Source organism: Phascolarctos cinereus, unplaced genomic scaffold (assembly GCF_003287225.1).
Source record: "Phascolarctos cinereus isolate Bilbo 61053 unplaced genomic scaffold, phaCin_HiC Scaffold_9;HRSCAF=440, whole genome shotgun sequence".
NCBI lineage: Eukaryota > Metazoa > Chordata > Mammalia > Diprotodontia > Phascolarctidae > Phascolarctos > Phascolarctos cinereus.
Genome location: NW_027556402.1, coordinates 40,710,840 through 40,730,780, shown reverse-complemented (window position 1 = coordinate 40,730,780; position 19,941 = coordinate 40,710,840). Strand labels below are relative to the sequence as shown.

At 35.4% G+C, this 19,941-nt stretch overlaps 1 protein-coding gene across 2 annotated transcripts in view; it reads left to right on the top strand.

Moving 5' to 3' along the window:
- Positions 1-19,941, top strand: part of GRID2 (glutamate ionotropic receptor delta type subunit 2) — a 1,695,829-nt gene that overhangs the window by 684,340 nt on the left and 991,548 nt on the right. The gene's annotated exons all lie outside the window — the stretch shown is intronic.

Genomic DNA, 19,941 nt, shown 5'->3' with positions numbered 1-19,941 from the left:
TTTACATTTCATAATGTTCTCTGTCTCCTGTTTGGTCATAAATTCTTCCATTCTCCATAAATCTGAAAGGTAAACTATTCCTTGCTCTCCCAGTTTGCTTATGGTTTCAGTCTTTATATCTAAATCATGAGCTCATTTTGACTTTATTTTGGTATATGGTGTGAGATTTTGGTCTATGCCTAGTTTCTGCCATACTCTTTTCCAGTTTTCCCAGCAGTTTTTGTCAAAGAGTGAGTTCTCATCCCAGAAGCTGGGGTCTTTGGGTTTATCAAATAGTAGATAACTATAGTCATTGACTTCTGCGTCTTGCATACATAACTTATTCCTCTGATCCACCCCTCTCTTTCTTAGCCAGTACCAAGTAGCTTTGAAGCAATCATTAGTTTTAGCAGGTAATTAAGATGATCACTTTCCCCTGCCCCCAATTTCACATCAAAATTAAAACATTGAACACAATAGCCTAACTGATGTAAAATAGTTTCCTTTTCATTGGTAAAGCTTTCAAAAAGTAACTGCCTTTGTTGTAGGATAAAAATATTGTGCTTATTTGATTTACCTTTGCACCTTCTAGTGATAGGGACAACAAAAATTAAATCTTAGCTGATAAAATATGTCTCTCCTTGAATCACTCCTTAATATAACAGGTCACCATTGCTGTTAGTGTATTCACTTACATCAGATTTGTTTTGTTAAATGTAACAATAATATATTATCATTGTTGATAATATACAGCTTTCCAATTCTCCTGGTATTTTCCAAACCACTTCAGTACCCTTGCAAAGAAAACCCCAAAGGAGTTGTGAAGGACATGACTGTGTGGAAGTGCCTGAAATGACTGAACAAATAGGAGCCTCATCTTGCATTCGTGATCAATCAAAGCTGAAAAGATAAGAATTATGTGATTGCCAGTTACTTTCAAATTAATGAATAGATTAAGAATGGCAGTCCAGGGGTGGGGAACCTACAGCCTAGAGGCCACATTTGGATACCTGTGCCTAAGAGGTCTCAGGTTCCCCACCCCTAGTTAAACCAAACTTACCCTCTCAAGTTGTCTTGCATGAAAATTTTGTTATTTGTGGCCCTGCCTCTCCCCATTGCATCATTCCTCTGTTCCTTTATCCTTCCTGAATGTCCCTCAAGCATAACTCTGTATGCAAAACTTCAATTCTTTTTTATCTGGATGATAATGTTATCGTCATACTTTGATATAGTCATGCAAATATTTAGTATGCATTTCAGCGAGTAATCTCTCAACCCCAGCTCTCACAGGTGTATTAAGTCCCCCAGAGTAGGCTACCTCCTCCAGCTCAGAGCTGCAGGCATAGCCCTGAGGAGCTGGGGGTGGGGTGGCATTGTCTTTCTCAAATACTCTGAGCTAAAATGTAGATGTATTCTCCCTAATGTTAGCCTCCTGTGATTAGCGCACCAGGTTTATTTAACCAGTTGACATCAACCAACTTTTACAAATGGATATTTACCATAGATATCTCAAGAACACAAGTTACAAAGAATTTTCCCCAAACACCAGGGGACACACTCTTCCCTATACCACTATGATCTCTGGGGCCAGTGGACTTTAAACTTAATGTGGCTGCTAAGAACATTCATCCCACCAAGTTCAGTTCCAAATGCAGCATAGCAATGAACACTATTAGCCTGCATCTCTGCTATCCCTGATATGGGTCAAATAGGTCACACCAGCTCTTTGGTGCTTTGTCTGCCAACTCATTAGTCCTCGCTCGGTCTTCCCCAAATCCTGCCATGTACTCCAGCTCCTGGACTTCTGACGATGGATATTGCAACTTTTCCAAAGTGACAAGGTCTTGGCCATCTCTAATACTTCTTCACTTAGAAGCAGGATAAATGGGTGCAACAGAGGCCGAAGCAACAGCAATTCCACGTGCTCACAAGCCACATGCTGCAGGTTGTCCATGGTTTGTGTCTTGTTACCCTCTTGCGTTAACCTAGCCATCAGGGAAGAAGATGAGCCAGAGTGGTACTTTGGCCTCTTTAATATACCCCAGTGCTGGCTCATCATGCAATAATTGGTCTACCTTTTCACCACATGGTTAGCAGACCAGAAGCAGTCATAAAATGACACTTTATGCTCCAAATAAGAGAGCAGAACCCTTCAATTATATGTTATTATGTCTTTCCAGAAGCAGGCTCCTCAGCTTCTTTCACATGGAAGCTGAATTAAGCATATTCCCCAGGCCTCCCGTTACATTAAATCAAAGTGTTGGAGGAGCTCAAAAAGAATCTTTCTTGGCTCTCCTGCCTTTCTTCTCAGCATCCTGCTACATTTTCTCCGTTGTTTTTAAACCTACAGTATCTAGGACTGATGGAAATCAGCAGTGCAAAGTCTGAATTGCTTCACACTTTTCCTGAAGCGGGAAGGAATCAAATAATCAAATGTTATATTGAAAGAGTATTGTAAAGAATATTGTCCTGGGGGAGGGGGGTTCAAAATCCTGTATTTTAGCCTTAGCTTGGTCACTAGCTGTTTGGCTTGAGGGAAGTCATTTAATTTCAGTGAACTTCAGTTTCCCCCTATGTAAAATGGGAATAATGATATTTGTACTACATAACTCACTAGATCTTTGTGTTGAAAGTATTTTGTAAACCTTCAAGCAGAAGAGAAATGTTGTTATTATGTGTAAGATGTGAATTGTCTATATGACAAAACTTTTAACAGAGTAGTGAAAAATTCGCAGATTTTAATTGGAAAAAGTAGTCTCTTCCAGAGCCTGCTGTATGAAAGGATTTTCCCCCCTTTAACTCATGTTTAAATCAACAAAGTTCTTACTGTACTTAAAAGCAAGATTTGCTATTGTTTAGTTATAACACAAAAGCATTCCACTGTCTCACTGTAAGTTTTATCCCATGATAAAGGCAGATTGGCAATAATAATTCAAAAGTATTTCTTTCAAAGCCTTTGAGATATATGAAGTTAAAAATGATGAAAGCTTGAATGTAGACATGTCCATTTAATTTGGAGATATCTAAGCACTGAAAAATACAAATGGTCAGAAGGGAAGCATGCTCAATATTCCTACAGCTTGACACTTTAGTAAAAAGAAAATTATTGGAAATAATTTTCTTTTCTACATATAATAAGAGTGGAGAAAAATCTATAAAGAGATCTTGGTCCTACCTTTGAATGATTCCCATAAAGAGTGACTATATATATATGTATGTATTATATATATTTATACATTTATATGTGTATATATATATGTATGCATTATATATATTTGTACATTTATATGTGTATATATATATATACACACATATAAATATATAAATATACATGTATATATATGTGTGTATGTATGTATATATATATACACATACACACATATATATATACACACACACACATATATAATATATATATGTGTGTGTGTATATATATATATGTGTGTGTGTATATATATATGTGTGTGTGTGTATATATATATATATATATATATATATATATATATATATATATGTAGGATAGGCCAGGACAACATCTGACTCATAATAGGTGATTAATAAATACTTGTTGATTGGTTGAAGTTAAAAAAAAGACAATGGCTAGTAGTTCAGAATGTGAAAGATATAGAATGTGAGAGATGTGGTTGAGTTATAGCCATAGGCTTGGAAGGTTCAGTTGAAGTTGAATAGTTGTGCTTGACTCAGGAAAGTCTATTTTCATATTGCTCAGAAACCTACATAGTACCTCACCCATAAGAATTTCACCCAACTTGGTTTTTTAAAGTGCTGCTGATGTTCTAGCTAAAAATTCAAGTGATTCGGTGCCTTGTACTGTATACTATGTGCATAGTACTATGGTGACATTTAGACCAACGAGAAGTAAATGGAAAATTGTTTTTCTTTTCCATCTCCAGATCATTTCTTTTCTGTTTCACGAGTTTATGGGGAAGTGGAGGCATATGTTCAAATATGCTGTAGTGGCTAGTTCTCTGCTACACATCTTATATTAGTGTCAGCATAATATGCGGTTACTTACTCTTGACTGAAGTAATATCAAAACATCTGTGTGAGAGAGGATTGAGATGATTGATTTGAAATGAATGTGGCAGTGATCTGTATTACCATATGTCTTTGCATAGAGCCATGTGCAAATAAACACTTCATTGAATACTTTTGATGATGATTTACTGTCCTTGTTGGAAGTTTGTGGAATCTTCATTGATTATATCTAAGGGAAGGTGAGAAAATGTTTCAAAAAGGGTAAACCAATCTAAATATAATTGCAGTAACTGTCTGTTCCATGAATATAGATATGCCCAATGTGCATTGCATCATAGTTTGGTCAGATAGAAAAACGAGGCCAGAGTTCCTACACCCAAGCTTTGGTTAATTTTTAAGACAATTCCTACCATTTTATTTTTCTGTATTTTAACTGTATTTTGACTTAAAAAAATATTTCCCTCATTGGATCTTGATTGTTTCTTGTGCAAAGAATTTTTTTCTGTAATTCATGAATTATCAAAGTTTTTATTATAAATTAATTACATGTTTATACAGTTTTAAAATGAAACTATTTCACTTAGTCATAATATAAGGTTTATTTATAAATAAGAACTTTAGAAATTACAAATTTTTATTATTTGTATTGGTGTATAATTTTAAAACAAGTAAAAATTGTACTTAGCAGCAATTCATCCTGTTGTGCTACATTTCATGAAAACCTAGTATTTGATAAAATAAATGGATAGATTGAGGTTTTTAAGCTTCTTGAAGGAATTTTTTTTTTCGGTCCTTTCTGGATGCTAGCTAGGCTTGGTATCCCTTTTTCTGTTTAGCATCTGAAAGGTAGTTACTCTTACACAAATTATCTTGAGGTTGTATTTTTACATTAATTCTCATGACATTACTCAGTGTTCAATTAGAATGTAAGTTCTTTGGGAGTAGTCAAAAACATTTATTAAGGTAACAAGGCAATAGGGCAATGAGCATTTATTAAATGCTTACTATGTGACAAGTTCTTTGCTAAGCACTGGAGCTAAATGTTTCGAAGATGCAAAAATTTGCCCCAGTGAAATTGATATAGTACATAACAATATGAACATAATGGGAATTTTGAGCTTGCTTATGTGAAATTTCATCCACAAGAAATAGTGAGCATAAAACTATACCACCTCACAGGAACTCATAAGATGCTTTCCATGCCAACTTCCTAAGCTAACTTAGTTTTTTTTTTCAAGGTAAAATACCATATTTATGGTATGTCTTCTGGTGTAATATGAGGTATGGGTAGAGAAGGTTTTGTTGGCACCCACAAACTCTACCACCCTACCCATCCCCACCAGGACATATCCACAGACCTAGAGTTGTGCCTAGGGCCCTAGGCCATCCTCTAATACCTATTTAACAATTTTGTCAGCACAGATTTTCTCAGGGATTGGGGTGCAGGTCAAACAACAGCCCAAGGCCATAGTTATTTATTGCAATTTTTAGGTATTTCTTAACCATTTAACTTGAATCTGTGTTACCATTTTTATTTATTTTTTACTCTGTTTTTAATGTGTCACTGGATAAGCATTTGTGTCCTTGACCTGATTTCTTCCATAAGCTTTGTGATTTTCACTGTGGTATTTTTATAGTGTAATAATTTTTAGAAACACATATGTCTTATAGCAGAATTGACTATACAAGCAAAAAGACAGTACCTACCCCCAAAGCAGGTCTAAGAGTCTATAGCGTCTATAGTGTAATGAAGGAAGAGCTATAAAGCTGGGGGTTATGTGGGGGATGGTGCAGTGATATGATGTTCAAGTCTAGAAAGTCAGAAGCAAAGGCAGGAAGGGAATGAAGGTTGGCTGGCCTGAGTTACTCTACAAATTGGAGGTGCCAGAAATTACTCACCAATGGGAGACAGGACTGTTTCATTCTTTGTATTTCATATTTCTGGTGCCTAACATACAGTAGGTGTTTAATAAATGATTATTGATTAATTGGAAAACAATGCAGGGGTTTGTAAAGTATGAAACTGGAAAGAACCTGAGAGAGTATTGTAGTCCAGACCTTATAGGAGGTTTGAATTCTCATCATGATGTCCCTCACAATTAGGCCCAGTCAATTATTAAAGACCTGTTTCACTGGGGAATTCATTAACACTATCCCTATAAGGCAACCCATCCTATTTTAGTCCAAGTTTAATTGTTAGAAAGTTTTTCCTTATGTTTAGCAAAATAAAAAATACTTTCCAGATTGGTCCTATTTCTGCTTTCCAGGACTAAATGGAGAAAATAAAATTATTTCCCCCATAATCATGATTAATAATTTTTTGAAGACAGCTAGCATATCTCCATTAAATGTTCTTTCCTTTAAATTCCATATTCCTTCTTTCCAATCCCTGCTCACTTTGCTCTGGATATGTTTTATCTTGTCAGTTTGTCTTCTAATATATAGAAGAATGCAGAGGACTATTCTTTCCCTTGTTCTATAATTCTATTAATGTCACTCAATAAAAATTAAGTACCTACTATGTGCCAGGTAGCCAAAGATAGCAAGTGAAAAGTACATAGAGGATGACTTCAATTATTTTGAGTATTTTGTAAAGGGTCTATTTGTGAACATGGGCAAGAATTTGATAGGAGGCCACAGGTGGGCTGTGATCTGAAATGAGGTAAAGAATGTCAAAACTGATGAGTTTATAGAACTGGTCTAATAAACTTTCATAAAATGGAAATTAGGTTAGACTAAAATGCCTCCTTTTAAAATCAATTTTATTTTGAGTTCCCTCTTTCCCACTTCTCCACCCCTAAGAGAGAACAAGAAAAACAAAACAAAACCTGTTACAAATATTTATAGTTAAGAAATACAAATTCATACATTAGCTACAACATAACCTTGTTCTTAAACAACTCATATTGGACTGCAATGATCACTTTTCTAAGTATTGGGAAAACATCTATTTAATAATTTGTTCTGTTTTACCAGGGATAAACATTAGGTTCACAAAACTATCATTAGGTGCTTCTATCCTTTTTCTCTCTTTGAAAATTGAGGCAGTTTGCTTGCGTCCAGTCCTGTAACTCATTTTGTGTCCATCATAATTCCTGAAAGATCACCAACAGAAGTTCAGCAAACATTTCAAAATTCTTCCAGTAATCTGGGATAGAGTACTTCTATGTTAGCTGCTGAAGACATCGAGGACAACTAAGATTCTCTTACTTATTATGGACTTCAATGACCTATTATCCACTGTTAGAATCTTGTTCTTAGTCTGATTATCATTTCCTTAGAGCAGCAGAAGCCAATAAGCTGAATAATTCTTCCTTCAATTTATCTTTCTTACCATCATCCCATCTGAAAAAAAAGGCAGTGTCTTGTCTATTAGTTAAGCAATCTTGTGTATTAGTTAATCTTTCTCATGCTTTCAATATAATCTTTAAAAAGAAACTTAAAAAAAATTATCATAAGCTTCACCTCACCCTGGGCTTTAACCTTCCTGATACTGTTCTTACAGGACTACTGTATTTCACTCTTTTATTTTTGTTTTGATCACCATTCTACCAGCAAGTTCTTCCTTCTCTTTAATGGGTCTTTCTTATTGTCCCTTTCTTCTCCTTTTATCTTATAGGGAGATGGAAAACAACCCTTATACCACTCTTATACTAGTCTAGCTGAGTATTGTTTTTTGTTTTGTTTTGTAGCATAATACATTTTCTGTTACTTTCAATATCTCTGTCCTGTTTTGGGTGCCCTTTTCTATACTATCTCCAAATCCCTCTGAAGATCAGAAGATCTAAATTAGATATGATATTCTAATCAGTCAAGCTGAGTATTATCAAAGGTAATGGGGAAATTACTTTCTAGCTTTCTGATTTATAATAGTTGTTTTGATAATGAGGGCTGACAATTTAATCATTAAAAAATAAACAATTGTTACCTTCAATCCAGTTGGTCTACTAGGGAGTACAGAGTAATTTTTGTAGTAAATTAACTACTTCATATCACTAAGAATCTAGTTAGGAAATTACTCACTCAATGTAAATAACCTGAAGTAATTCATTGACCCTTAATGAATATTTAACTTATTTTGAAATGGAATTCTTTTTTCTTTTTTGCAAGGTGCTATGCTATGGGGAGCAGGGAAAATACAAAATGAATGAGACAAATTTCCTTAACTCAAGGAACATCTGATATTGGGTGGGGGAGGACTGTAATATGTGGTTCAGTGAAAAGAGTGGTAAACTTGGAGCCCAGGATCAGATTTTGAAGGCTGGCTCTACCCATGAGAACTTGGACTAGTCACTTGACTTCTCTAGGCATTAGTTTCTTTATCTCTGAAATATGAAGCCTGACCTAAATGATCACTAAGATCCCTTCCAGCTGTGTCTTCATGATCCAATATGTAAACAGATATAAGCTAAAATAGAATATAAGTGAGGAGAATAGACAAAGCGCCTTGGGAGATCTGAGGACTGATTTCACCCTGGTGGCAGTCTTTATGAGGTTGATATCATTGAAACTGAGCCTTGTAGCAAAGGCCTTTCATAAGAACAGGTGCTGAAGATGTAAGTGGAGGGGAAATTGACATCCTAAGTTAAGGAGGTGGCTTAAATAGTCAAAGCAGAGAGATAGAAAACAATTAAGTGAGGATTGTGAATAGTTCATTTTATTCAGGTTATAGAATACAGTGAAAAAGGGGTAAAATTGGAAGTCTAGAAAAGTGGTTTGCCATTCTTCAACTGAATAGCATAGGATTCAATTTATTTATTTCAGACCTGTGATTTAATTCATGAGAAAAACTTCCATGTACTAGAATCTACGTTTTAGTGTAGAGTTTAGTGGACTTCAAGCTTAATATGAGCTTTAAAAAGGTAATGAAAATTATATTACTAAAAGAAAATTGTCCAGAATACAAGAAATCATTGTCTCACTGCACTTTGCTCTGGTTAAACCACATAGTGTGTTCAGTATTGATTTTAATCTTTTAGGAAGAAAATTGGCAAGCTGAGGAGTCTCCAAAGAAGGATGATTATGCTAATGAAAGGGCCTTAAGCCATAGGGATATTTAGCCTGAAAAAGAGAAGACTTAGAGAGAGTATGATAACTCTCAAAAATACATGACGAGTTGTCATATGGATGAGGGAGTACACTATTTTGCATGACCTCTAGTCTCATATCACCACTTGCCTTTTGAACATTCAAATTAGGTATTCCTATGCTTTGTAAAGTCAACACTTCCGAAGCCAAATCTAGTATCTTTCCTGCCAGACTCCCTCTTCCAAGCTTCCCTTTTACTGTCAAAAGTGAGGACGCCCTCTCAATTATCCAAGTCTGCAAACAAGGTGTCATCCTTAACTCCTTTGAAGACTCTCTAGCTTATCAGTATTTTTCCTAACTAGGGTTTCTCCAAAAAGGGAAATAGAAAAGTTTTCAATATATAGCAAAATGTATCAACTAAGGGGTAAGTAATTTATTTATTTATACACATAAAAGACATGATAAGCTAAAAAATTCAAAGTGGCCAGTAAGAGAATAACTTGAAACAGAATTCAGTAGCCATTTAAAAAATTTATAATTTACTTGGAGGTTGATATTTAAAAATCATCAGAACGTAATGCAGTGACAGTTTTGCTAATTAGGCATTTTACAATTTACCTTGGCTCTGCATTGTCCATACGTGTCTGCTAATAAAATGGTCAGATTTGAGCCAATCTTCTTATAGATGGTCTTTCTTTCCAAAAGGATTATAGTAGTCCTCTAGAATGCCTCCCCTGCCACCAGTCAGCTCCAGTGAGATGAGATCCAGTGCCTTGAGACCATTCAGACTTGCTAAGTCAACTATCAGCCTTAATGCATCCATTTCAGAAAAGATGCATATTCATCTAAAATTAAGAAAAACAAACATACAAATGGAATAGAAAGCCAGGAACTCAGGCACAAGCTTGCCTAGTTGATTTCCCCTTGCATTACTTGTTATGTGGCACAGCCGTAATGGTTTTCATTTGGTTTCCATCACTCAATGTGAGTTAAAGAGTTCCATGATGAAATCTAAAAACTTGAAGGGAGGGAGACCAGACTAGAAGTTATGTTCCTTTAATTGACATAGCACACTATTCCCCAGCCACTGTAACGAGACAGGGGAAGATTCAGAGACCACTCAGTGGTTACCATATGATGCCAAAATGCCAAGTCCTTTCAGTTGTGAGAACCATTCCTGAAATTCCCACATAGTCAACTGGAACCAGAAATGGCAACTCTGCATAGACTTTGTGGGGTGACCCCAAAGGCCAATCCAACATTTTTCAGCAAATAAATCAGAAATGAGAGCTGCTCTAGGTTTACTGTGTCTTTGGCATGATAATATGATTCCTTGGTTAAAAAAATTAAAATAAAATAAAATTAGTCCATACTATTGAAGATGGACTACTTTTATTCATTCATTCATTCACTCATTCAACTAACTATCATAGCAGAGATTTTTTTTCATTTTCTGTTTCCTAATATCTTTAGTATTACTAGACTCACATGTTGTCTAACTTGACCACTTTAAAAAGTCTTTGCTGACTCTTCAATTATCTTTTGCATTTTCTGCTGACCCCTATAGCCTCTTGATGTCTTTGCTCTCCCTGATGCTTCCTATACACCTACAGGTGACTAAGTGATGTAGTAGTTAGAGCATGAGCCTGTAATCAAGAAGACCTGAGTTCAAGTTCAAATATGACCTCAGACACTAGAGATTGTTTCATTATGTATTTCATATCTTCAATGCTTGTAGTGACTGGCACTTAGTAGGTACTTAATAAATGTTTAATTGATTTCACTATCCAGTAAGAAGACATTTGCTGGCTGTGTGACCTTTAGCAAGTCACCTTAACCCTGTTTGCCTCAGTCTCCTCATCTATAAAATGAGCTGGAGAAGGAAATGGCAAACCACTCCAGTATCTTTGCAAAAAAAACCGAAACGGGGTCATGAAGAGTAAGACGTGACTGAAATGACTGAATGACAAAAATTTTGCTGTGGTTGTTTTTCAGAAGCCTTCAATACAAAACTGATAACTGAGTTGACTGATGTTATTAATGGATGTTGAGCACAAGTGCCTCTCCATTCTTGGAAAAGCAATTCAAAGTATACATCCAGAACAGAATGGTAGCATATTATGGACATTATTAAACAGCATTAAAAGCACTGAACTGAGGATGGACTTTACCTTCAAAAACTAGGGTTCCAGTTAATATAACCTAACACCACATTTATGACCTTCTTATGGACCTAGATAGAATGAATGTCTACTAGAGGTAACGTATAAAAAGAAAACAGAATCAATTTCTGACAGCACAGAAAGAATTCATGGAAGAAAAATGTGTGGTTGTAATCTGAATAGCTGAAATCAATTCAGATTTGTCAGTTGCTTATGTAGAGGGAACATGAAAACTTAATCATTTCATCTAGAATGACAACTACATCTTAACAAAATTATTATTGCTGTAAAATCATCTTTAAAAAGTTTAATGTTTAATCTTTTTTTTAAAAGTAGAATTAATGTGAAAATATGAAGGCTCTGTGATTTTATCAGTTTAAGGAACTCCCAGGTTGGGATCTATAACATTCAAACTGAATTTTTATTATAAAATATATTAATTTAGTGTGACTAAATGCTTAATTGCCTAGAACAGATTTAGAACAGATGAGGGATTGCTGGCTGGGCACAGAGGAATATCTTAGACAAATATATTTTACAGGCCATCATCTTCTTAGAGTAATGACCACAAGATATATAGGAAAAGACCTCAAGTGAATGATCTGAAAGTGTTAGCCTGCCTTCTATTTTATGTACAGCAACAGGTTATTAGAATTTCATCTGCTGAGTTTTGTGCTCATGCTCACTTGAAAGGAAAATTTTCCCCAAATGTCCACTCCACTGGACAGGCTTCTGTGGTCAAGCTTAGTTTGTTTTCTATCCCAATAGTAACTTCCTGAGCAGAGAGTGCACAAGAGGAATTCGGTCTTAGTGAATGTTTCTCTTAATTTTGCACCTGCAGCCCTAAAGGACACGATATTATCACTAGGTAGTAGAAATGGAAGTAGTAAGTCATTGATCAGACAAATCTAAGATTTTAAATTTTCAAGAGTATCAACCAGAATTAAGTCACTAGCTTTTAGTTTGAAACAAAACCAGCCTTCCTCCCATAAAATGATAAGATCTAGAACTGGAAAGAACAGCAGAAATCTAGTTTGACCTTGCCACTATTCTTCCACACATTTTCCCACATCTATTTTACAGATAAGAGAATGGTAGGATGTTAAGTGACTTGCTCAAAATGCTCGTAGGCAGTAATGATCAGATGAAAGGTTTGAACCTAAGACCAGAGTTTTACCCACACTGCCTCTTGCTCTTCATTTCCTTTTTTTTTTTCCATAAAAAATTTATGGGGTCTGCTAAATTCATTTGTACGTTGCTGATCAAACTATTTTTTGATTCATTCACGTATTTATTCTCATACAGGATTCTGGAGTAATCCAAGGGCGCGCTTACGTACATTACCTTCACCAGCTTGTTCTCTTTTCTCTCTCTTCTCTCCTCTCCCACCTGTTTCTCTCCACACACACACACACACACACACACGAATGTATGTATTTGTGTATTAAATCTCAGTCTCTCAAGATTGAATACATATTAGTTTGACAATTAAGACAAAGATATGTATATTATTTACAATATTTTAGTTTTGAGAATGATCATAACCAGAATCTCTTCAAACCTTCACTGAAACTTCACAATTTCCCAAAACCCAGCCCTATACCATTTAGTTCATTCAAGATAGGTTAACAAACTGTCTTGAAAATGATTCTCTTTGTAACATATAGGTTAAAATGATTCCATCAAGAAAGAAGGCCTTTTTTTAAGTCTCTTATCTGTATTTTCTCCAACTTTCCCCAACAATAACAGGAAAATACTACCTTCAGCTTCTTTCATTCCCACACTCACAAATCTCACCAAAATGACAATTGATTGTCATTTCCACAACATACATTTGGCTGTTAAAGATGTAATAACAATGCTTATTACCACTGAGAGTCCTTTAAATACGTGCTATGTTTTAATATGTTCCAATTGATAATCAATTATTAAATCTAAAAGTTTGGATAAAATGGCTGTTGTATGGGAAAATATAATTTAGGTGTTTACTCAAAAATATTGTGTGGGTGAAATATTAGCTTCTCTTTTTCATCCATACCTATGATTTCATTAGTATATATAATTCCAGGTATGAAAACTATTGACTTTCTATTGAACTATTGAAGATCAGAAAGTACTCTACAACATAAAGAGTTGCCTCAGGCACTAAAAGATTAAGTGACAATCATGGTCTCACAGGCCATATTTGCCAAGGCTGTATTTGAGCCTTTGTCTCCTGGAATATTTCTCTATCCCATGGCTTTGTTGAAGCTCTAGCTATTTCAGGTTAAAAAGTAGAAGCCCCCGACCACCACTCTGAATATTACATTTATAGTTCATAAAAAAATTCCTTGAGAATGCAAAGGAGAAAATGAGATGCCTATATATTAAAAGTTCGAGGCTATTTTCACCCTTAAAATTATTTTGCTATAAATTTATCATGTATATGAGTACTATAAAGAGGAAAAGGAACATTTATTAAACATATACTGTGTGCCAAATATTGTGCTAAGCTTCATAAATATTATCTCATTTGATCTTTACAATAACCATGTAAACTCTGTGTTGCTATTGACCTCATTTTACTATTAAGGAAACTGAGGCAGACAGAGATTAAGTGATTTGTCCAGGGTCACAGAGGTTATAAATATCTGAGGCCAGATTTGGACTAAGGTCCTTTTGACTCCAGTACCACTGATCTATCTACTATGCCACTGAACTGCCTGTAATTTAGTGAATCTTCCTTATCTAGAGTGGAAATTATACAATGCTGTATCTATCTATCAATCTATCTATAGATCAATGAATTGATGCACATACACATATATATTATTACATAGATGTGTGCTTTTCATTTAAGATTTTATTTTGAGAATTGGGGAGGAAAAGCATTATTATATTTCCATTGCAACATGACTAGACACTTTGGGGAACCAATGGGGAACCACTAATTTTTTTTTATTAGGCATTACAGGCAAAATAGTAATTGTGCAGAAAAACTTGTTTCTTAATTCATTTTAGAGAATGCTATCTTGAACTACATTTTTAGTCATAATAGCACCCTGAACTTAATCTTGTACCTACTGTGCTAGTTGTGGAAAATTGCCCAGGGCTTTGTAAGTGACTTGCCCTAGGACATACACACTATTGTGTATTAGAATCAGGGCATGAATCCCTGTCTTCCTGACTTTGAGACCTGCTTGCATATCCATACTAATCAAGCTGAATAAATATTCAGGATAGATGTGTAAACAAAAAGATATTTTAATTTTGGGAAAAGATCATTGCTTGTGACATTAAGCTGTATTTATAAGCTTTGGAGAACACTGGATTTCAGCTTGCTTGGCCCTGTTCCAAAAGCAAAATTGTTGAACTTTTGCTAGAGAACTAATGTGCTTCTTACTGTGATAAGAAAGGAAGTAGGGGAGAAAATTGCTTCAGCATCGATATACTTGGGAATGATGGATTCTTTTGTGTTAAATTTGGTGACCTTTCTGTCACTATTGCATACTATAGAGAGTTATAGGAAGTAAAACATCGAGATTTAGGATGAAGTGGCCTAGATGGAAGAATTCTGAGCCTGTGAACTGGTGAGAACATTTTAACAGTAACACTGTTGCCCCAGTGAAGTCTGTTTTACATCTGGCTTGAGCAAATCCTAATGCATTTAATAATTTCTATCTTAGTCTCTTTATAGTCTTTTTTTGTTGTTGTTTGTTTGTTTGTTTGTTTGTTTTTTGGCTAGGCAAAGGGGTTAAGTGACTTGCCCAGGATCACACAGCTAGTAAGTGTTATGTGTCTGAGGCTGGATTTGAACTCAGGTCCTCCTGAATCCAGGGCCAGTGCTCTATCCACTGTGCCACCTAGCTGCCCCGTCTCTTTATAGTCTAGTGAGGTCAAGCCACCTGAGAGAGTGATACTGAATTAGATGATGTATCTCTGCTTGGCCAGCTACCTTTGACCAACCATGTGATATATGAGAGTGGAAAAGAAAATGATGTATATAACACATATATGTGTATAACATGTGTGTGGAGGTATTTTTAAATACTATAACACTTCATAAAAAATAAATGAACCATTTATGACTAACACTGCTCTTGCAAGAGAAAACTTGTCCAGAATTTCCTTTCCCTGACCAACTCTAGAATCAGAGGAGAAAAAATGTTAAACCCCACCCCCACAGTGGTGAGTAAAAGAAATACCACTTCAAGAACCACAAGATAAAGATCACACACATACGTATGTATATACATATACACCATATGTATTTTATACATGGCCAACATTTTATAGTGCTTAGGCCTTCTGATTTATAATTATTATTTCACTTAATCCTCACAACAACCCTGGGAGGTAGGTTCTTTTATTATTCCCATTTTATACATGAGGAAACTGAAAACAATGGCTAAATGACTTGCCCAGGGTCACACAGCTAGTATGTGTATGAGGGTGGATTGAATGCTGATCTTCCTGGCTCCAGGCCCAGTGCTTTATCCACTGTGCCACCTAGCTATGTATGTACATGTACACACACACATATACATATGTACACATATATATATGTACAGGGCACTCTGTGCATATATATACATGTGTGTGCATGCATATTTGTTCATATACACATATGTGTTTTCAAATCCTGTTGATAATTCATATATCTCCCATTTATGTTGTACTTTAAAGGCTTCTGAAAAGTAATTTCCTCAATGCAACCCATTTGGTAGGTGGTGCAACTATTTTAAACCCATTTTACTGATGAGGGACTTGGGTTGCAGAATGATAACATGGTTTGCCTTGGTTACCGAGCTAGAACAATTGGTAACAACATTTGGAAATAAGTCAATAAAGATGTAGCAAAACATATCATTCTGACTAGGCCATTTCTTGTTCCATAAGCAACTAACAAAAAAAAATCTTTCAGAAACTAAAAATTTACTGTGGCAGATCCATTCCATATAACACTATGATTTAAGTTTTGCTGAAAAAGTTAAAGAGTTGGGTTTTGTTGTTGTTGTCTTATGGCTCTTCTAACCCCGATAGCCTGTGTTTTTGTCTGTGAGCTCACCACAGAGATTTTTTATCTTTCCTTTTCTGGTGCTAGGGTTGGTCATCATTTTCAGTCATGTCTGACTCTCTGTGAACCCATTTAGGATTTTGTTGGCAAAGATCCTGGAGTGGTTTGCCATCTACCTCTCCACTTCATTTTACCCAGATAAGGAAACTGAGGCAAACAGGGTTAAGTGACTTGCCCAGAGTTACACAGCTAGTAAGTGTCTGAGGATAGATTGCAATTCAAGAAGATGAGTCTTCTTTACTCCAGGTCTGGCACTTTTTCCACCACACTACCTAGCTGACCTAGGGTTGGTCAGGCAAAGGAAATTCAGGACAAAAAGTTTTCTCTTGAAAGAACAGTGATAATCATGAAGGATTCTTTTTTTCTAAGTATTATGACATTTAAAATATATTTGCTCCCCTTTAAAAATACCCACAGAATTCCTTTACGTGTGCCTTTGATTTAATCTATACTGGTTTGAACTGTGAACCATTTTGTGAGGTTAATAATGATTATCTACTTCCTGTCAGCCTCCTCTCCAGCTCTTTTATCTTTTCGCTCTTTTAATCTCCTTTTGAACATAAAATTCATCAATTGGTGGGACTACATTCTACATAAAATATTATGTTTCTGATTGGATTGGTATATGGTAAGTGAGAACTTGCTTTGCTTTGGTTCTATCAACCAGCACGTCAATAGGCATTTATTAAACATGTATTCTATGTCACAGGAACTGCTTACACAAAGGCAAAATTTTTTTTAAAAATCCCTTTCTTCAAAGAGCATTCATTTTATTGGTGAACATGATATGCATGTACAAAGATACAGAATACATAACATAATACATAAAATATACAAAATGTATAAAAATAAATACAAAGTCATGTGAGGAAGATGAACACCAGGTGCTGGGGAGATAAGTCAATTTGAAATGTGCAGGATGTTTCACAAAATATCTCATTTTCTAGTAGCATTTTATTTTCATCTTCTGTTCAGAAACTTTAGTCACTCTCTATTACCAATGGGATAAAATACAATTTCTTTAGCCTGGTACTTAAGACCTTCCACAATTGGCCTCCAATCAACTTTTTGAGCCTTTGTTTACATGACTCCCCTTCACATGATTAAGCCAAACTGACTGCCTTTCTGAAGTGCCCACTGCCGCATATGCGTGCAGACAGTGTTATACAAGGCAGTCCTCCACATTTTTACTTCTTGACATCCTAATTATTTAAGGCCAGCTTAGATACTGTCTCCCTTAATTTAGATTTAGCTGATCCCTTCACCATTTGAAAGACCTCGCCCATGAACCCTCATATTTTCTTAGGACATTTAATCAGGAGTTTTATTTGCCTTTTCCATATTCTATTTAGCATCCTAATAATATAAAAATTATTTATAAACTACAACTCCTGTGTTATAGTTTAAGCTCCTTAAAGACATTTTTTTTCATCTCTCTGTCCCTAGTACTTAGTACAACATCATATATGTTAAATGCTTGATAAATATTGAAACTAATTATCTTTTGGCCCACCCAGAGTGACTATATTGGAAGGGCTGGGAGTGGGGTGGGAGAGGGTCACCCTTTCCCCCTTTACTTTCCCTCGTCTCTTTATCCCCATCTCTTCTACCACCCAAAAACCATGGCACGGACTGACCACTTATATCCTTTCCTTTTCTTACCCTCTTTCACAACCTTGGGCCATCCAGACCCCATTGGGTATGAAGAAAGACATGAATGTTCACGTTGCTTGGATAAGTTGAAAATCACTGACTAGAAGTAATAATATAAAGGAACACAGAGCTATATCTTCTGCCCTGCCAAAGATCCTCTATGTTTACCATTTGCCTTGCAATATTGCCTTTCAGGCAACTAAATTATTTGGTAATACTAATGAGTCAATTATCTCCACTGAAGAATCCCTAGAACTTCTGGGTCTTTTGATCCATTCTGCAAGCTGTAATCATGTAAGTTGTGTCCCCTCCTAAAAAAAAGTGACCTCCTTGAAAGCAGCATCTCCCTTTTTTTTTTTCCTATTTATATTCCCAATATTTGGATCCACTCTCAACCCTTGATTTCCCAGAAATCGCAATATTTTGAGTCTGTTGTTTAACTATTTTGTTGATAATTTATGCTATTATGAATAGCTTCATGAAAAGTTCTAAGAATTACCTCATACTGTAGGGTTTAGTATTAAAGTTACAATATAAGAAAAGCATTTGTCATGTGGCGTTCAATACTAACAGTTTATCATAGAACTTTAAGGTTTTGCAGGATTCAAACCACAAGGATTCAAAATAAAGTAGCTTTATGAAAATAAATTAAACTTTATTTTATGTATATAAAATGTTAGTATCTTCCATTGTATAGTACATATACTTTGGCTTTTTTTTTGTTTTTTACTAATAACTTGTGAATTGAAAGGCCTAGTCGTTATTCAAATAGCATTTATTAAGCACCTGTTATGCACCTGGATCCGTGCTAAATACTGGGGATACATAGAAAGGCTAAAAGTAACAGCATCAGCAACAAAAATAACAACACATAATATACATACATAAAACTAGTCCCAGCTTTCAAGGAGCTTACAGGTTGAGCCTTGTGTTTTACTTTATTTTAAATACAAATGTGAGATCCCAATATTTTCCAAAGAACTGTACAAAAAAAATGAATATATCTCTAGGTAACAGGTACCTTGGTGTGGTGGTTAGGAAACTAGCCATGGAGCCAGAGTCTCTTAAACTCATAACTGAAGGCCAAATCTGACTTCTATTCCCTATGTAACCTTGGGCAAATAATCTAACCTCTCAATGCCCCAATCTACTCTTTGAGACTAGAACTTATAGAGAAGTGCTCACCTGCATTTATTGAGGGAGTCTCCTACATCAATGAACTCTCAGGTCTAGACCAGCTTTATGATGCTGCTCAACCACTCTCTTTGGATATTATCAATTTGGCTGACATATTCTTAGGATATTACGCAGAAGTGAATAATATATTTAATATTTAGTAAAGCAAATCTTAATGAAATTTAGAATTCACACCCTGAATTTGTTACCTAAACTCAAATTAAACCAAACCTTCAGGAAACTTTCCAAATTAGTCTCATAAGAAAATCAACTTATCAGTCAGCATGTATCTGTTGAGAACCTACTATATGACAAGCATTGTACCTAGTACTAGGTGAGTGAGACAATCCCTGTCTTCAAGGAATTGATATTCCGCTTAGGTGACAGAACATATATAGGAGACTCATGGCAAGGGAAGGGAGCTTTGGTCTAGCAGTCACAGGGATTGTGGGCTGATCTATAGGGCAATAGCTTTTCCCACTCTTTCTAGTGGTTATGTTACTATCAATTTATTTATTGATTCCTTTGCCCTACTTTCCTCAAATTTTAGAGTGAATCTGTAGGATGCAATTAGTTTGTTCCATTCATCTTGTTGTATCTAATTGGAATTCTATTCTTCATTTTCTTTTAAGGAAACTCAAGCTGATGACTGTATCCCTTGTGTCTTTTAAATTATTCAGTGCATTTAACTTTATTGAGAAGAAGGGGGAACATAAGTGGTGATTGTAAGACTCATTGACTTCTAATCTGCTTTAGAAATTCTAATCTGTGAATGATCTTCTGATCTATGGGTATTTCATCCTTTCTTGTTTTTAATGTAATAAGGCATAGAGATGTTCAATCTAAGGGTCCCGACTATTTAAACAGAGTCCTATGGACTACTTAGAC